A 20,967-nucleotide genomic window follows, 5' to 3' on the forward strand; every position below is an offset into this window, starting at 1 on the left:
TTCTTTTTTTTTCTTTTCCGGTATTGGGAATAGAACTCAGGACCTTATACTGCCAGGCAGGCACAGCACCACTAAAATGGTCCTCATTTTTGTTAATGGTGCATCCAGACCTAAAAAGAAAAATAGTCTCAATTAATCAACTTTCAATTCAAGGCAGGTTATGAAAAACAAAAGCCTCTAAAGCACTATGCAAACAGATACATGTCTTCTGTATCCATAGACCAACTGTACTGATAATCACTGCCAGAATGAGCTGTAAGGTAGCAGAAATACAAAGGATACTGAGAACATTACTTTTCTATGGCAAAGTTAAGGCCCTGGTAAGGAAAGAATGGAATCCTGAGACCTGATAATGTTTGTATTTGGGTAGAGAAGCTTGAGAAGTTTCTACTCCCACACTCTTCTGAACTCTTCTGGCACAGTATCTCCTTCAGTTTTGTTCAAGAATAGCCTCCCTTTGCCTGAAGGCTCTGCAAAAATCCAAGATGAGGCAATAGCATAAACTTAAAAAAAGAATATTAAGATAGGTTAATATTTACCTGAAAGAACAGAGAATACAGATACAGGAGTGGATCTCGAAAGTGTTAGGCCAGGAAAAAGAGAGAAAGTGTTAAGTCAGGAAGGGCAGAATACAAAGGTAGACATTGTAAAACACTTGGAATTTTGTGATATGGAAAGAACACATGAAACTTATTCTGAGAAGGTTCTCTGCTGAGAAGATTCTCTGAAGCTTGAATGGGATGAAGGCTTATAGCAGATTAGAGAGTCTAGAAATGCATTAATTTAAGGAAGGTGTGAGTTGAGCAAAGGACATTAGAATTTACCAGAGAAAATTTATAATATGAGTAGAGAATCTGCCATCTGGTATTCCTTGTAAGGAGCCAGAAGACATACTCTTTTTTTTTTTTTTTTTTTTTTTTTTTTGTACTGGGGAATTGAACTGAGGACCTAAAGGCAGGCGCAGTACCACTGAACTAAATCCCCAGCCCATGGACATATTCATTTCAAAGACAGAAATATCCTGAGAGTGCCATTGGCTTCTTTGGGAAGCTCAGTGTTGGCTATCTACTGTGGTTGACAGTGAGGGGTGCTGCTATGGAAGTGGATTTCTAAACACAACTGAATTGATCAGAATCTAAAATATGTATCAGGGCTGAGTATGTAGCTCAGCAGCACAGCTACTGCTTGGCAAGTGCAAGGGCCTGAGTTCAATTCTAAAAAGTAAGGCAGATGGTAGCCCTTGGCTGACAGAAGGAACATGTATATAATTACAATAATGGGCGGCAAGGCTAGAGTGACAATCAGAATGCCTTCACCCACAGGGCTCTCTGATAGTAACTAACAGGGCATTATGTTCCTTGGACAAGTTAAATGAGCACCCACTAAGGTATTTATTTGACCTACGTAACTAGAAAAAATAGACAGCTGGTGAACTGAAGGTTGAAGCCAACTGTCGCAATGGAAGATTGTAACCCCTCATCCAGTTTACAGGTCTAAGAAAGTTCTTAGACCCAGAGCTTATCATCTGAAGGAGAACCTTTGTAGAGATGCTGCAATACTAGCATAAGAGTATGTACTATATATTCCCCTAATAATTTTCCCAAAGTCATACATTGGGAAAAGAGGAACATTCAGACATTTGAAGGCTTGTTAGATACAGATTCTACAGTGACTATAGACCAGAAAGCTAGAGATATGGAAACAAGATGGTCCAGGCTCATCTCCCTGTGGTTTAAAGGAGTCACCATCCCACCCTAAGGTTATATCCCTAGTTGCCATGACAACAATTGAAGTTGGTATATTTAGTAACAGCAGAACTCTCACCATGGCTTCCTGAATTGTGTAGTAAGAATTATTATGATAGGAAAGACCAGTGAAAACCCCTAAAACTTCACACCCTCACTGATTAAGATAATAAATTAGAAGAAAGACAACATTCTGAGAGGAAATACAGAGACAAACATTATACCAAAAATTTACAGGATGTAGATGTGTTGGTACCCATCACATCCTTTTTCAAGTTATTTAACCTGTCTGGCCACACAAAAAACAGATCCATCATAGAAAAGTAAATTAATGTAAACCTAACCTATGAATAGCCCTAATCTTAATTGCTGTGCCAGTTGTGATATATTTATTATAAAATTACAACCCAGCCATTGCTACCTGGTATGTGATTATTGCTCATGTGAATAGGTGCATCTTAATTTCCATTAAGGAATAAAAGTTACTTTTTATGTGGGAGAGAGAGCTATACACACTCTTGCGATGGGGCTATGTTAACTTTCTTGTTCTCTGTCACAATATAAATAGTTCACAGTGCATCAATAAAATTGACATTCTGTAGATTATCATGTGACACCAGTGACATTATGCTAGTTGGACTTCTCAGTGCATCCACCTCTAATGGTCACCATAAATGGGCAAAAGTAATAGACATTACTCAATAAGGCTAAAGAAAATCAGTGTTCCTGCCCTTCTAGGATGAAGAATTTCAAAACCCAGCAGGCAAACAACCTAGATCAGAGAGTGTAGAAAGCAAGGGATAAGTATCATTTATGAACTTGAGCACAATTATAGCAACACAAACCATGCCTATTCCTCTAACACTACTGTACTGACTCTTTCATAGGCCCCTCTGCCAACGCTTGAAGGCTCTGTGATGGACTGTATATAATGAAAGCAACTAGCAGAGCTCAGTAATATACATGGTGGAGTAAATCAGACATCTCATGCTTATTTCATAACCAGAGCTACAAGCTGAGCCAGGTATACTAGGTATCTCTTACTTGGGGCTTTGCTATGTGCAAACATTGAAGTACAAGGGATTGAATGCTCTCAGGGCAACTATATACCAAAAGGGATGAGATTACTTCTTGTCTCAGCGAACAGTTCTTAATTCAGGACCCTCAGAAGCTCTCCAGCGTACTGAGTCCCTAATACTATGAAGATAACCAACTCACTAATATACCCCTATATTGCTTTTCTTCTTACTGTGCTTTACTTTTGGTCTTCTGTTCCCAAATCTTGTTTTCTAAGATCACATGTCAAAATAAATTGATATGAGTAATCCCTTGTCTCATTTTTTTTTCTTTTTAGGCCATGCAACTAAAGATAACACAGTAAGATAAAGCCCCAAGTGTGGTTCTATAAGGTTTTCCAGAGGAAACAAGTTTCATCTAAGAAATTGTCTACCTGGATAAGCAGGAAGAACATTCCAGGCAGAGGCAACAGCACAAGCACAGGCAAAGACATAGGAAAAGTCTTGGTAAATTCAGAGAATTTTAAGTGTCGTACAACAGAAGGAGCAATAGTCACGGAGTTGATGTTGGTTGGTCAGATGGTAGAGAGGTAAACAGAAGCCCGATGCAGAAGATTTGATATGCAATGTCAGTAGAGCTTTCCTTCAGCAATCAGCAAGTGTTATGGTTTAGATCCGGGTGTACCCCAAGAGCTTCATATGTTTGGATGGTGAGTGAATCATGGAGGCACTACATTGAATGTGCTAAATGTACTGTTGGGAGGTGGGGCCTGGTGGAAGGCAGGACACTGGGGGCATGACCTGGAAGGATATACTTCCCTCCCCCACTTCTTTCTTCGCTGCTTCCTGGCAGCCATAATATGAGCAGCTTTCCTCGGCTCAAGTCTTTCCACCATGTGGTTTCTGTCTTAGAGCTGGCTGACCACAAAGGATTGAGCTCTCCAAAACTGTGAAGTAAAACAAACCTCTCCTCTTTTAAGTTGTGGGTATAGGGTATTTTGCCTGGGCAATGAGAAACTGGCTGAGACAAGGAAATAGTTTTTTGTTTTGTTTTGTTTTTTGGTACCGGGAATTGAACTCAGGTCCTTGTGCTTGCGAGCCTGGTGGCAGAACCACTGAGCTAAATCCCTGGCCCTTTGTTTTGTTTTTTGAGATAGGATCTTGATATGTAGCTCAGGTTGCCCTTGAACTCAAGGTGATTCTCCCACCTCAGCCTCCTAAGTGTTGGCATGCACCACTACACTCAGCAGAAATGATTATTTTAATTCTTATAATAAAGTTTCTCCATAACCTGAAAAGGTGAAAATCATTTTACTTTCCAGAATTGAGACATGAATTGCTGCTATGTACGAATATTTAAAAACAAATCTTTTCCTGGATAACCGAAATTTCTAGAGAAAATCTGTGGTAACTTAAGCAGACACTGTAGACTACCTAAATCCATTTATTCTCCTCCTCTCCATTCTTACTGGGAAGATTTCCAATACATTTGTGTTTACTGATCATATAATTTGGTGTTGAGAGGAAAGGCTCTTTGTCCTTAGGTGATAGTGTGAGCAAGAAACTGTGAATATTTTAGTCTTTGCAAACTCTATGATTTCTGTTCTATTCAATTCAGCCATTGTAGTATGAAAGCATCCTTTAAGGAACCTAAATTTTATTTATGAACATAATTTCCTGAATCACAAAATATTACATTGGTACCTCAGTAATCGCAGACGATTGGTTCCAAGACATCTGTGGATACCAAAATCAATGGATACTTGAGTCCCTTGTACATATGAAGGGACATGATACAGTAATACCTTGGTTCACGGATGCTTCTGTTTGCAAACAATCAGTTCTCAAATAAGAGCTTTGGACAAATTTTTTCTTCCAAACTCCATATCAGGCGACAAACAACCACAGCCATCTTCCCCACACAAAGACAAAGGCAACCATCTTCCCCCAAATCATAGAAAAAATTAAATTCAGGAACAGAAGTACTACTGTGTTTATATATAACCTGCACTTATCTTTCTATATACTTTAAATCATTCCTAGATTACTTATAATGCCTAAAACAAAGTAAATGCAATGTAAATAGTTTTCATACTATGTTGTTTAGGGAGTAAAGACAAGAAAATATACATGTTCAGTACAAGTAAAATTTTTTCAAATATCTTTGTTCTGAGGTTACAGATGGGAGACCCATAGATACAGAGGGTTTACATTATTCTTTTGACTTTCTTCAACCATTTAAGAATGTAAAAGTCATAGTTATGGCTCCTGCAAAACAGCCAGTGGGTCAGATTGTGTCCATAAACCATAGTTTGCTAGTCTCTTGTATATACCATTTGGATGATCTCATTTCCTTCACCAAACTTTGTTTTGGCAATCACATGTAATTAAATTCTGAACAATGACACCTTCAAGTGTTTCCTAACTCAAGAAAGAGGCACAGGAGAAGGAACAGTCCTTGTACTCCCTGTTGATGCTGCTGTGTGATGAATGCCTGCAGCTTCTGTAGCCATGTTGAGAACATGAAGTTTCTCATCTTTATCTGAGAATAGAAAAATATAGGGAGGCATCTGTTAGAATCTTCATGACATTATTGAGCTGAATTAACCTGAAAATACTGATCTTCTTGATATTGCTGGTCTGTTTAATAAAACTGACTCTAGACTTGCTCTAAGAAACAACAAAGGTCCTTATTATTTAAGCCACTTGTGTTAATTACTTTTCTCTTGTTGCTGTGACAAAATACCCAGCACCAAAAGTTAAAGGGAAAAGGGTTTATTTAGGTCACAGTTCATAGAGGTTTTAGTCCATGATCTGCTGGCTCCAAGACAGGGTGGCAGAGGGGCAATAGTTCATGGCTGTGGAAGCAGCAAAAGCAATAAGAGAACCTTACCAATGTCTTCCTGCCCCCTTTATCTTATTCAGAATACTTAGGGTGGGTAGCTCTCATGCCCCTAACCCCAAGGCCTTTGGACCTAGCCTCATCATGAATCAGTCACACACTCTAGATTCATCCACCTCTGGAAAAGAGGCTTTGGGGGACATCTAAACACAAGCCATAAAGCCACTTTTAGTCAAACTTAGTAAAATCTTCTGTTGCTTAAAGCCAAAAATATTCTAAATGGTATAATGGACTCAGGAGAATACTATACATAATCCTATATATAAAATGCTATTGTATAAGTCATTATAAATGTTGTCTTGGAAAGAAATCTAAGATAGTCTAAGACAGTGGTGTCAAACAGATGGCACAAGTGCCACAGTGGGCTGTTTGTATCATTGAAAGCTCTAAAAGTTTCGCTCTCGATGGTCTAAGAAAAGTGACAAAAAAATCAAAGTGTGAAAAACTTTTCCCACTTAATATATCGTGTTTTAAGGTTATATATAGACAGACATAGGTATATTTCTCAGACTGAAATATACATTGCTAAGCAGTGTGTGAACGTCATAGTTTACACATACAAACCTGGATGTTATAACCAGTTAAGCATCTAAGCTACATGGTATAGCTTTATTGCTCCTTGAATAGTATAGCTTATTGCTCCTAGGATCATTATGAATAAAGCTAACATATGATTAAATCATACAAAGAGAAATTTATGCAATTAAGAAATCTAATAAACAAAGAAAGTGTGAGAATGTTGTTGGTGTGACTTGGCATATTGTTTCACAGTACACTTTTTTACAAGTGTCAGGAGTAAACTATAAAATAATAATGAAAAGAGTAGTATGGCAACTTTATAAACCAATAATCTAGTCATTTATTATTGCAATTGAATATTAAGTACTGTACATAATTGTATTGCTATACTTTCATGTGATTGGCAATGTGGTAATAGGTTTGTTTACACCAACTTTAGCTCAAACACAAGTAACTCACTGCCCTATGACATTACAGTAGCTATGATGTCACTAAGTGATAGGAATTTTTCAACTCCATTAAAATCTTTTGGGACCACTGGTCACATATGTGATCTAACAGTGACCATAATATCATTATGAGACACATATGCTACATAAACTCTAAGATTTTGGAAAGACTGCAATTAACTGTGATTAACTTTAGGAAATGTTGGAATGAATGAAGAGGAAAAAGAGGCTTGAATTTAATTATGTTATTGTCTTATTATTTAAAATTTGTAAAGTGTGCAATGATTACTTCTAGAATTAAACAAAATGGCTTAAAACAGGAATCAAAGACAAATTGATATTTTCATATATGGGTAGGCATGTTGAATGGGATTCTATGGGAATCTGGGTATGTGACAACTCAATGCCAATACCTAAAGAGGAATAAAGCCCTGAATTTACTTTTGGTTTATTCTCTCTGAGGGAACATTAGAAAGGTATAATGTAAACCAAAGAACAGGTAATACCAGACACTGTAGATACAACAGTTTAGCTCTCCTTATTTCTCTGAGAGATAGAATTTCTAATAGACTGCCTTTGGGTGTTAGTACTGTGTCTTGTCTCATTTACCATGTGCATTAATGATTTAGAAATGGGGAAAAAAGTTTTTATTAATGGAAGTTCTTCCTTAGTTTTTACTGGTAATACTTAAAGCCATCTGGGAATGATTTAGATAGGAAAGATAAAGAGGATATTAAGAAGATCGAGAAAAGAATAAGACACCTACAGAATGAGGAATTTAGGATAAAAATCAGGAAAAATTCTGATAGTAAAAACTGTCAAAGACAGAGCAGACCAGAGATTGATTACAGAGATTGTGGACTTTTCATTATGATAGTCTAAAATGAAAGTATTATTTGTTTAAGGTGGTATTATTGTAATTAAAATCACAGAGGTAAAAGAGAATTGGAGAATACCTATTCCAAGCCCTTTATTTTATAGATGATAAAACTGAGGCTAAGAAGTTAAAAATTACATTGTTAATTAATTGTAAAGCCAGAATTATTTTTCATTTTTTATACTAGTCTTTCTTCTACATCACATTTACTAAGAATTATTTTGTCTGAAGACAATATGATAAACTAGATGACTTTCCAAAGCCCTTTACAGGTTAAGAATGTTAGTCAAGAACTAAAGCTGTAACTTCACAATCAGGCTTATGGGATACAAATCAACCAGAATATATCCTGCCTCAAAGGGTTTATTTTTAATTAATCTCAGAATAAAATTAGGAAAAAAAATCATACAATGAATGAAGCAACCAGTTATAGAAAGAATCCATCTCAATACAAAAGGGCAGAGGAATAAAGTGAACTCTCAGGTTTGCTGATTTGGAAATATTTAGTAGACCATCTCATTGTAACAGCATATCTAAAATTGAGCTGGTATGGAGAACTTACATTTGGATGATTCCTGAGATATCCACACAAGTAACTACAATTGCATCATAGACATTCTCTTCCTCCATATCAAACAGTGTAGAAAATTTACCAACTCAGCGTCCATTAGATGAAGGGGATATATCTTAAAGTTTTAAATAGAAAAAGATTTGCAGGTGCACAAAGACTTGACCTGAAGCAGAACAGAGAAAAATGAGTGGGCTTACTTTCTAAATTTGTCCTGTCATCCACCAACCCATCTCAAGCTGTGCTAGTATTTCTAAATTCTGATACTCTTATTAATATCCCTACATTTGTGGAAAAGCAAACCTAGTATCTCCTTATTTTTTTCATTTTCTACTATATTTTAACAGAAATGTCTACAAGGGAGACTGGCAAAACAGGCAGGGGCAAAATATGGGGCTGACTCTTTTTTTATTAAAGTAGAGGCTCTAGAGATACTAAGATAAGGAAGCTATGTGAGGATATTTCCTTATGTGGATAAGATATAATTCTTACCTGGATGGAATGGACAAAAAACTCAGGACCTAAGCTTTCCAATTTCAGTATATGTGCTGCTGAAGCGAGCCCAGACCTAAGCTTTCTATTGCAGCTTGATTCTTGATTTCCTCTACCACAAAGCTTGTCTCTCTCACATCGTTTCTTTTTGTTGTTGTTGTTGTTTTATACCTGGGCTCGAACTCAGGACCTTGCACTTGTGAGATAGGCAGCAGAACCACTGAGTTAAATCCCCGGCTCATCATTTCTTTGAGATACAGAAAAACAGATGATGAAATGTTCTATCTTCAAGGAGAAACTGAGAATGTGGACTCAAGGAAAGAATGTCAAAAGTCATCTATGCTATATCAAAGAATGTCTATCAGAGCTATCTATGTCTGGACAGCCAGGAAGGAAATAGCCTGGCAACTATGTAAACAAATTTTAGCCAGAGAACTTAGGCACTTTTCTACATGTAACAGAATTGAGAGGCTAGAATTGACTTTAAACTCAATTAGTCTGACTAACCTGTGAAATGTGGATTAAAATATTTTGATTTACTAAATTATTTCCTAAATAAGATAAAGTTAGATGCTCAACTTTTGGTTTGACTTTTGGGTAAATAATGAGAGGAGAGCCTCTTATTCCTAATGTAATAGCTTTATGAAACACAAACCAGTAGGATGTTTCCCAGCCCAAAAAGTTTATTTCAAATTAGTTTTATTTTTCTTTAAAACTATGCATTAAGCTGGGTGTGGTGGTGCATGCCTGTAATCCCAGCACTTGGCAGGCTGAGGCAGGAGGATTGCTGTGAGTTTGAGGCTAGCCTAGACAACACAGCAAGCAAGACCTTGTCAGAAAGAAAGAAAGAGGAAAGGAAAGGAAGGAAGGAAGGAAAAAAGGAAGAAAGAAAGAAAGAAAAAAAGAAAGAAAGAAAAGTGCTATAATAGTCACTGTCTTCATTACTTTTCTCATTGCTAAGATGAAATGCCCAACACCCACAAGTTAAAGGAGGAAAAGCTTTATTTTAGCTCACAGTTTGTAGAGGTTTTAGTCCATAGTCAGCTGACTGCAAAGCAGGGTGGCATGGCAGAGGAGAAGTAGTCCATGGCAGGGTAGGCAGTAGACAATGAAGCAGCAAGCCTTGCTTTCTCTTTTAGTCCATCCAGGCTACCAGAGTATTGGTTGGTGCAATAGTGTGGTTGCCCCACAGTGAGAGAGTGAGCCTTCAATATTTTGTAAATCCATTCATCCACACCCAGAGTGGGTCTCCCGTTATCTACATGCAGAACTATGCTAAACCAATCAGTGGATTAATCTCATTATCACACTCTTAATCTAGTATCATATACACATGATCCAGCCAACTCATCAAAGCCTCACCTATGAAGGCATAAAGCTTTGGGAGGACATCTAGATATAAGCCATAATAGTAGACAATTATAAAAAATTTTTTCTGGGATTAAATTAATATATTTGACTTTGTACCACAGATAGTCTTTTTTTTTTCTTCTCAGTGCTGGGGATCAAACACAGGGCCTTGGGTGTGAGGCAAGTGCTCTACCACTCAACTACTTCTCCAGCCCCAGAGATATAATGCAAAAGCATCAAAAGTAGATCTTTTAATCTAGACATGATAATCAACTAGCATATATCAATCTTGTGGTCTGTAAGCTGTGGTTCACATACATGATATTAGGGACTGATGATGCATCATTAGTTATTTGCAATCCACCCAATGTGTTGATGTATACAGATTGGTACAGTTTTATGTAACCATCCTGTTAATTCACTGTAAGGTATTAACTCACCTGAAATAATGAGAAAATAGTAACACCTGTTAGGCTTCCTATGAAGGGTAAATGAATAATTATGATAGCTAATCCTTAATATGTCAAATTCAATGAATTAAGAAATACCTAGGCTGGCACCCTGTCATCTCCAGTGCCAGAGGATCTGCTTGGCCATGCCCTCCCCTGCCGGTGCTGCCGCCGCCATCTTCAGCGCCAGAAAGGTAGCTGCATGGGTGCTCCTGAACTCTCCCAATACTCCCCTTGTGCTTTCAGACCTCCTGATTGTGCCATTCTTTATATCTACTCTGTAGAGGCAGATGTGGTCATAAAGCATATTTTCTGGCACTCCCAACTTTGAACATCTTTAAAGAAGGGGTGGGGGAAACCTGTAGTGGAACTGAGTGGAGTTCAACCCTTCAGGAGGTTGAGGAACTCAGTCTGGGCCTTGCAGCCTGAGGTCAGTCTGCGTCATGGAGTTCTGCCACCAGCTAGCTGAGATCAGGGGACTTGGCTCTGCACATGGCAGTGCATAGTGTATATTACGACTGCAGTGATATAGTCTGAAAGAGGCCCTTCAAACTAACTTTTTTCTTTCTTTTTTTCATTCCACTCTGCAAATTCTTTTTTTCTGTCCTCTTTCTCCAACTCAGTCTCTTGCTCCACTCTATTATCCCTTATCTCCCTTTTTGTTTCTGCTCCTGTCCTAACTCAGATTTCTTCTTTTATTATTTTTTTCCTCTTTTCTTTCTGTTCTTTTCTTATGTCATTCTATCACACTCAAGGGTTATTATACTTCTATTCTCTTTATTCCTTTTGAATTTAACAGTTTCCTGATGATTGTGTGGTCATTCTACGTCTTCTGGCTTCATGTGAAACTTTCTCTGATTCTTTTACTTATCTACTCCTCTCATCCTAACTCTGTTTTAAGCCCCCTTCCTAAATGGTAAATATTCTTATTGAAAAGTTTATTCACTGCAAACGTATTTTGGATTGCTTCTTGATTTTAATTTAATTCACATGGTTTGAAGGTGATAGCCTGATAACTACCACAAGGGGTCATTTTGCAAGTTGTGCTTGATCATATCATGGTGCTGATTGTATCAATTAGGATAAAGGACTGTAATTGATTCAATGAGCTGTTTTCTTTAGTACTATAAAAATGAGAATGTCTATGAGTCTTTAGAGACCCATGGGCTGAAGCCCAACTATTTCAGGAAGATTTAAGTAATAACCTAAAGGTTAAACTAAGGACAACCCAACAACAGTAGTAAAAATGAGAAAACACTTAAGCAAGATACAGGGACAGACTTCCAATTCACCAAATGCAAACAGTGGGACAAATGAGGATGAAAAGTCTGACAGTGAACCATCAGGACACCCTGAACTCAAAGCACAGGAAGTAACAAAACGTATCAATCAGGCTCTAGAGAAATTTAAAACAGAAGTAATTTCCCAGATAATCATAGAGATGACGAGCAAAATGAAAGTTATAATTCAAGACTCTAGAACAGAAACAGAGGAAAATAGATGAGCTCAGGACCACGATAGAAGCCATGAATGCCCAGCATAGGAAAGAATTGGAAACAATAAATGCCCAATATAAGAGAGAAATGGAATGCACAGGGCAGATTCAAGCAGGCATCCAGGAGATCAAAAACTCCATTGAGAGTGTTTGCAACAGAATAAAAGAATCCAAAGATAGAATCTCAGATATAGAAGATAAAATTGCAATCAGTGATCTTGAAAAGAGAGGTCTCCTAAAAACAGTAGGGGATCATGAGAAATTGATCCAACAACTCTTAGACAATGCAAAGAAGAATAACATAAGACTGATAGGGACCCATGAAGTAGCAGGAGAAAATGCAAATGACTTAAAAAAGCTGTTCACAGAATTAATTAAAGAAAACTTCCCAAACAGAGGGGAAGAATTTGACATTCAGATAACTGAGGCATATAGGACTCCAACTAGCCATGATCAAAAAAAAAAAAAAATCTACACCTAGACATATAATAATCAAGATCCCAGAAACCCAGCAGAAGAACAAAATACTATAGGCAGTAAGAGATAAGAAACAAATCACATGCAAAGGAAAGTCCATCAGAATCACAGCAGACTTTTCAACACAAGCCCTTAGGTGAGGGAGAGCCTGGAATGAGACATTTCAAGTACTAAAAGAAAACAAACTCCAACCTAGACCGATGTACCCTGCAAAACTTTCTTTCAAAATGGATGGAGAAATGAAATACTTCCATGACAAAGAACACGTGAGAAACTTCATGAGTACCAAACCAGCACTGCAAGGAATTCTAAACAATAGCCTAGAAAAAGACAATGAAGGCAACAACACAATTAGGTCCAACACAGCTAATCAAATAGGCAAGGTAAGAAACTAAAAGGAGAAGGTGAAAAAAAATGACAAAATTAAATTAGTACATATCAGTTATAACCATCAATATCAATTGCCTCAATTCACCAATCAAGAGAAATAGACTGGCAGAATGGATTAAGAAGCAAAATCCAGTAATAAGTTGTATACAAGACACACCTAGTGCAAAAAGAAGGCCATAGACTGAAAGCAAAAGGACGGAAAACTTTTTCATGCAACAGGAGCCCAGAAAAAAGCTGGGGTAGCAATCTTATTCACAAAGTAAATTTCAAACCTAAACTGATTGAAAGAGACAAAGAGACATCCTTGTGAAGGGAACAATTGAAGAGGAAGAGATAACAAATAATTTGTCTTTAATCTATTGAGTATGTTAGAAAGCACATATGCTCCTTTTCTCTTTTCTCCTTTTTTTCTCTTTCTTTTTCTTTCCCTGGTGTTGGGGATTAAACTCAACACATTGTTCTGGCTAGACAGGTGCAGCACTACTTAGCTAAATCTCAGGCTTTACATTTTATATTTTTAAAATTTTTCAATACATTAATCTTTGTCTTTATATATTGGTCTACCAAATTGATGAGTTATTTTGGTTCTCATTTTCTTTGCTTTTTATTTGAGAATTTATGAAATCTGTATATATGAGTAGTATGAAAAGTCATCTCTGTCTTCTACAAACTTTCTTTTCTGTCACTACAGCTTGTTTAGTTGGAAATTTGTTAGGACAAATTTTGTTATGTTATCAATATATCTTTGTACCTATTTTCTACTGATAATGAATATTAATTTTAAGTAAATTTTATCATAACTATACTTAAATAAATGGATAATAAATCATTAATATCATTTAGTATCTGGTACATATTACAAATTCTCCAACTGCCTCAAAGATACTTGTATTTCTCAAATCACACAAATTACAAACATTCCACACATGACTGCACTGTTTTATTATACCAAAGTATATATTGTATTGTAGAAAATATGCCTTATGTATATGTGTGGGGGGTATATTTTTACACATATGTGTGCACTATGAAATGAGAAACATGGTTATGAATGTGGTAGGATTTTGCATATTTGGCATATCAATAGTTTCTCTGCCAACCTTATGATTTCTCTAAATTACATGCTTGATTTAATTCATAGGCATTTGTTTGGGAAGAATATTACATATGTATTAGTATTAAATTCTATCATGCTTATAAAAATATAATAAAAATAAGTATGGGATATAATAAAATAGAAACAGAAAAATCTGATCCTAAAAATGTGAACTCTTTTAGTTGCTTTTGGATTTCACATATAAGTATATTTCTTTTTTGTGGAAAGTTTTGTTAGAAAATGTAAGTGATATAATCAACAAACATATGATATTTATCAAATTAATAATAACCAAGGAGTTTATAAATCATTAAATTTTGAGGACAGTTTCTCAACTATAATATGTAACTTTGTTTTATTTGTAAATACATTATTTTAAAAATATATGAAAAGAAAATGAGAAAGAACATATAATGTTTGAAGATCATATCAAACTAATAATGTATTTTGATTATCAGTTTGTGTTGTATAAATTTTTGTTTATTTCATAACCTTTTTTTCTGTCATATATATGTATATTTGAAATTTAGTGTCCTCATTTCTTGTTGTCATGTATGTTTGCAATCTTTAATAAAAGAAAGGAAATACCTAGAGCCAGGGATCAAAGCTAAATAAGGAAGTTGGCCTAAGAGGACAGCCAATATTTTGGTCCCTGTCCTCCCAGGTCAGTCAGGACCCAGAATGTGACAGGTTCCTTCTAAAGGATCCTATAACTCTGGTGAATTGCCCAACCTCCTGAATAGGGGGATTGTTGGTACCTAGGGGACAGGAGGCTTCAAGTGCACATTGTACTAAAAGGAGGGTCATTAAAGAGGTGAATGTCTCCATGCTTTCAAGGGAAGCCATTGGGTTAGTCAAAGACCATGACCATCCTGGCAGATGTGACAAGTGGTAGAGAAAAAAACACTAAAAGAGCTATGAAGCTCTTCCCAGGGCCCTAGAAGTAACCTCTGAAGAGACCTAACTGACCTTGAAAAATATATATAAAAAGATTAATTTTGATTAACACAGGTCAGTCTCATTTTAACTTGATCTTAAACCCTGAGGAGGGAAGTATAACAAATACATAGAGTGAATAATAGTAATATTAAATTAACAGCTAGGCTATATATAAAAGGGGGGCTCCTAATATTGCACCATCCCTTGCTGGCCGTCTCCAGTGCATCTATAATTTATAACCATAACATATTTTTGTTATCAGTCTCACTAACTATGCCAAAAATGTGTCTAGCATTGTACTAGGAGCAATAGGATTAGCTATCACAATCTTATCTGGATATTGAACACTTCGAAATATAAAGTATGGCCAGATAACTGCTATTATCTTTTTAACCAATTGTAGTTACCTTCTAAGTCTTGGAATATTAACAGATAATAGTTTTAAAGTTGTTATAGGGAAAATTTGAAGTCAAAGGCAAGCACAACATTTTAGTATAACAACTATAGTGACATGATATTAGAACCATTAGATTCTTATTATCTCAGAAATACATTTAAATTTTCATTTTAGTATAAATTAACTTTTTAATCAGTTATCTTTAGCTAATTACAGAATATTAAATGGCATAAACTCTCATCTAAATTTTTTACTTTTCTATAAGAAAATATCTTTGTTTTGTTTTTTTGTTTTGTTGGTATGCAGGGATCAAACTCATGACCTTTTGCTTGTGAAGTAGGCAGCAGCACTGCTGAGCTAAATCCCTGGCCCAAGAAAATACCTTTCTAAGTAGAATGTACTTGTTCATTGATGTTCTTTATAGTTTGCTAATGTCCACTCTTTAGTTATCAGAGTGACACTGTCTTTACTGCATATTGTTTAAGAACATCTAGATATTATAACACAATTATATACCAGTCACATAAACATAAGCAGGAAAAGATTCATCATCCTTCACAGCTTTAGTCTAGAAGTTATCAGAATGATAAGATGTTTTCCTAAGTTTTGTATCCTCAAAGGGTTGTATACTTGGGAAACAAAATGCATTCAATATACCACGAGGTTAGCAATAATTAGCACTACAGCTATATAGAAATGTTTATAATATTTACTTAGTTTTTATGTAAGGAAAAATTTAGATTCCTTTAACACATGTGGTGTCACGGTGTCACAGTGTCTCAGGACTGGGTTTTCCATGCTGTTTTCAGGAGAAACTTTGCTCGAGACACTGGATGGGCTACTCCTTACATGTCTCCATGGTGAGCAAATTTCAGTTCCATCTTATCCAGGAATGAGGTGTGTCAAACTGATGGAGAGTACCTAGTGGGGCTGCTACATGTCAGAGCAGTGATGGCGAACCTTTTTGAGATCGAGCACTCAGATTGCAACTGGAAACCCACTTACTCATCTCAAAGCGCCAACATTGCAATTAGGCCTGAATACTGACTGAAGTTTTAGTTTACAAAAAAACAGCTATTACCAAATGCTCAGGGGCTGGGCAACGTGGTTCATGTGCTGAGAGAGAGGGCTCTGTGAGCCTCTGTGGCACATGCGCCGCAGGTTTACCACCAGTCACAGAGGATCCCTCCCAACACTACTTCCCATTTCTGGTTAAAGGGAGCTGGTGCGTCTTTTTTCTGCTTTTATGTACAAGCACTCATTTTCCAGGGACCTTGGAGGGTCCTGCTAGGAAGTGGGGGGGGGAACCCCTAAGGCTGCAGAATTTTGTAGACAGGGAGAGGAAAAAAAAAGGAGGAAGAAAGAGATGAACTCTGTTTCAGAGGGGAAGGGGCTGGGAGTAACTATGCTTCAGAGAGCAAAGTGTCGAGGGATGCTGGGAAGACAAAATGAAAAGCCTTTAGATTCGACTTCTCAAAGTTGAGGTCCCAATGCCTATGCCCATGGGTGGCCAAGAGAAAATGTTACTGGGTTGGGACTGAGAGGTTTCTGAACCTGAGAAAATGAATTTAACCCACCTTAAACATTCTGTAGAAGGTTTGGCGGTTCATTGACTTCTGTGTGGAAGAAGAATTTTCAGGATGCAGCAGTGAGAGGCATGGGAAGTGTTTATCTGGCAGAGATTTTAGGACTCACTCAAGAGGGGAGTGTGGGTATTCAGAGAAATGGGGCTAAAAAGTTTCTACATAGCAAAGAAACCAATGAATAAAGTGAAAAGACAACACAAAGGTTGGGAGAAAATATTTGCCAATCATATCAGAAAAGGGATCAATACCCAAAGTATGCAATGAACTCTTACAGCTCAATTGTAAAAAACCCCAGAGAACCAAATTAGCACTGGGCAAATGTTTTATGCAGACATTATTTGTTTATTTGATTGGTTTGATTCGTTTATTTGATAGGTTCTCACTATGTAGTTCAGGTTGACCATGAACTCAGTATGTAGTCCACCCTGGCCTCAAACTCATGTCAATCCTTCTGCCTCAGTTTCCTGAGTGCTGGGATTACAGGCATACACCACACATCCAGCTTTGTGTAGACATTTCTGCAAAGAAGACGTGTATGCCAATGTCCAATAGGTATACGAAAAGATTCTCAACATCACTAATTATAAGGAAATTTTTAATCAAAATCACAATGAGATATCCCTCACACCTGTTAGGATGACTACTAGCAAACAAAACAAAAATGAAAACAAAAGATTATAAATGTTGGCAAAGACATGGAGAAACTGGAACCTTTTATACAATGTTTGTAGGAATGAAAAATGGTCCAGTATGAAAACAGTATGGCAGTGTCTCAAAAAAAAAAATGCAACTACTATATGAACTGCTGATCCCAATTCTGGACATATTGCCAAAAGAATTGAAATCAATATCTCAGATAGTATGCACTCCTATGTTCACTGTAGCATTATGCACAATAGCTAAGATATGGAGACTACTTAAATGTTCATTGATAGATGAATGGATAAAGCAAATATGTTGTGTAAATACAGTGCACTATTTGTTATTCAGCCCCTAAGAAGAAAGAAATCCTGCTGTATGTCACAACATGGATAAATGGGAAGGGGGGTACTATGATAAGTGAAATAAACCAGTATCAAAAGGACAAATGCTGCATGATTCCATTTAGATAAAGTATCTAAAAATAGTCAAACTGATTGAAATAGATACTGTAATGGTTTTTGGCAGGGGCTGGAGTGGGAAAAAACAGGAATTTACTTGTGGGTATAAAATTTCAACTAGCCAAGCATGGCAATTCATGCCTGCAGTCTCAACATTTGGGAGGCTAAAGCAAGAGGATTACCAAGTGTTTGAGAACAGCCTGGGCTACACAATAAGTTGAAGGGCAGCCTAAACTATGTAGTGAGATCCTGACTCAACAAAACAAAACAAAAGCTTCAGTTAATAAATTTATTTATTTATTTATATTGATGCAGGATCTTCCTGGGTAGCCCCAGCTGGCCTTGAACTCACTATGTAGCTTCAAACTTTTGGCAATCCTCCTGGCTCAGCCTTCCAGTGCTGGGTTTACAAGTGTGTGCCACCACGCCCAGCTAATGAAACAATTTAGAAATCTGCTGTATAACACTGTACCAGTGATTAACAATGCTGTATTGTGCACTTAAAAATTTGACAGGGTACATCTCATGTAAACTGTTTTTACCAAATACAAATTACTAAATGAACTACATAATTTATTGAGGATAATTACAACAGAAGAAATGTGGGTTAGTAATAAGAGTAGGAGATGGAGAAGATTCAGGAGGCTTCCAGATGTGATTCTATCACTAACTGTTTCTTTTTAATTTTCAGTCATCATTTCTCCATTTGTGAAAAGATGGAACTGAATTACAGCTACATGACAGCTTGTGTTGCCTTTAGCTTTAGTAGTCTCTGAGGTTATGTATGAAACCACATTTACACAATGCCCTATTCTTTCCAATTTTTCTAAGTCCATTTCACAATTCATCTCTAACAAGGTCTAGTCTCTTTACTTTTTTAGCTATTATTCTACATTCCTCCATAATCTTATGCCAATCTTTTGCCAGTCTCTCCAATCAGCATACTTCTAGGCTGTCCTTAGAGACTGCTGAATGTACTGTTTTACTTTTGGGCTGCGTAGGTGAGAAATGTAATTAGCAAGATGGACTCTGCTTATATCTAAGGGGTTTGTTTTGGTTCATACTGAACCGAGCGCAAATGAATGTGTTTTCCCAAAAATGGCTGCTTTGTTCCTAATTTTTTTTCACCTCTCTGTGTAGTAACTATTTCAATCTTAACAACAGTGAACAAGGCAAGCAAGACTTTAGTTGAGCTCTCAAACTTCTTTTTGGGTGATTTTAGTATTTTTTATGTTTAATTTGTAGAATTCACAGAAGTTACAATAAAATTCAGAAGGTAAAGAGATGAGTAAAGCAAGGTATTGGCCCAGTAGATGGCCAGGTTTCTCATGCTTTCCAGATGAAGTACAAATCTAGACTTTATTTGTTTTTAATTTTTTTGGCACTGGGGATCGAACTCAGGACCTTGCACTTTCGAGGCAGGCAGCAGAACCACTGAGCTAAATCCACAGCCTCAAATCTAGATTTTAAAGTGAAGTCTGTCAGACTTATTAAATTTTGGTATCTAATTAAAATATTTTTTGAAAACGACCAAGCTAACACGTGGGTTAAATGACATTTTGCTGGTGGAATCTGGCTCTTGATCCTTCCGTTTAGGACCTCTGTGGACCTAGGATAACTAGTAGGGATGAATGTTTCCATTTTATGAATACTCACTATTATACACTGACACCAGTGCTCCTGCTGGAGGGCACCCATGAAGCATTTTTCTCCTGTTCTCCATGCCTGTTCTCTCATTTATTTAATACTTAGTTTATGTTTCTTTCAACTTTTTCATTCAATCCTTTCCTTATTTTCTATTCCTAATAAATGTCTGATCTAAAATTAGGAGGAACAAGATGTAAACTGAAATACTGAAGTAAAATTTACCTCTGTCTATCTTAATATGTGTCTCAAAGCAATTTGGATGATTCCTGGATTCCTGGTTTGATCCAGGGCTAAAAGAATGAAAATCAGCTCAGACTTGGGGAGGGTGGAGGGGAGCAGCTGTTCAGGGAGGATAGATAAAGACAGCTACAAAGTTAACAGGGAAATCTTTGCCCTATTGCCACTAAACAGCTAGAAAATGTCATATCCGCTTCGCTCTGAATTATTACTTCTTACCTATGAGTCCCAGGTCCACTATGTAATTTTCATTTACTACTGCAGGTACTCAATTACTAAATAGCTCTAGCCCCATGACAACGTTCTTAATCCCCAGTTTTTCTCATCCCACCTCAGAAACGATGTCTAATCCAGAACTGACTGCCCTTTCCCAGCGGCCCCTCAGGCTCCTTTGGCGGGAACCCAAACCTTATAAAGGAGGTTTCCTCCTTTCTTCTTCGCTTCCACGGGACTGCCTTTCCTCCTGATCTACAAATAAAACTGATTTTGTTGGTCTGGGTTTCTACCGGATGGCCTTTGGCTGATTTGCCTTTAACATAAATCAGGTTAGTGTGACTTTTATTCGGTTAAGTTTCATGATCTCCGCCAAATCCGCGTTTGAGCGATTTAGGTTTACGATTTTTAATAGCTAAAATCAAATGCTTTCTAAAATTGTTCCATCAGCCCGTTTCTAGTAAGTAACCTCCCCTTACCTTCCACGCCTACCGCCCTAATAGCCTTTTAAAAATTGCTTTAGTCATTTTAGCTGCGTGGCACTTTATTTAGAGAATCTGGTGTGAATGACTTAAGATCGGAATTCCGGGGTTTTATGGAAATACAGCAGGTGAGTGAGTGTGTGCGTGTGTGTGTGTGTGTGTGTGCGCTTGCGCTTGCGCTTGCGCTTGCGCTTTGAGTGCGTACATTTCTCGTACGGGACTAATTCAAGACCAATGAGGTCCTGTTGCGACCACTGCAAGAAAGCTTCTCCAGGAGGAAGTCCCAAGTTTTATCCGTGTGTTTCTGGGAGACCCTCGGAGGCATAGACTGGGAGGTGACCTTTTTTATGTGTGGAAAAAGGGATGCACCTTCAGCTTCCAGTAAAGCGAGCCAGATTCAAGCCTGAGAGTCCAAAAGCTCCCCAGGTTCGGAAGATGGCTCGGCCCGAGTCCCTGAGGAGGGGTCCCGCAGCTGGAGAGCCGGGGAGGAGCAGGCATTCGATCTTATTTGCGCGCCGCCGCCAGTTTCTTGAGCGAACCT

Source organism: Fukomys damarensis, unplaced genomic scaffold, assembly GCF_012274545.1.
Source record: "Fukomys damarensis isolate Sample0158 unplaced genomic scaffold, DMR_v1.0_HiC HiC_scaffold_15, whole genome shotgun sequence".
NCBI lineage: Eukaryota > Metazoa > Chordata > Mammalia > Rodentia > Bathyergidae > Fukomys > Fukomys damarensis.